A 243-nucleotide genomic window follows, 5' to 3' on the forward strand; every position below is an offset into this window, starting at 1 on the left:
GTTTAGTGATTTTAATAACATACAATGACTTTGTTGAAACTTGAAAAACTTAAAGACCATTCATGGTAAACAATGATACTCAGTTGTGTGACAATGATCAAAATGTCCTCATGCAATCTGTTTATAGAGACCGGAAATGATGCAGGTAATGTAATAATAGGGGAAATCTGCCGTTGACCCAAAACTAATGTTTCAGTTTTCATGAAAAAATTAAAATGTTGATAGAATAAGTAAGCAGAGATA

Source organism: Penaeus monodon, chromosome 28 (genome assembly GCF_015228065.2).
Source record: "Penaeus monodon isolate SGIC_2016 chromosome 28, NSTDA_Pmon_1, whole genome shotgun sequence".
Lineage (NCBI taxonomy): Eukaryota > Metazoa > Arthropoda > Malacostraca > Decapoda > Penaeidae > Penaeus > Penaeus monodon.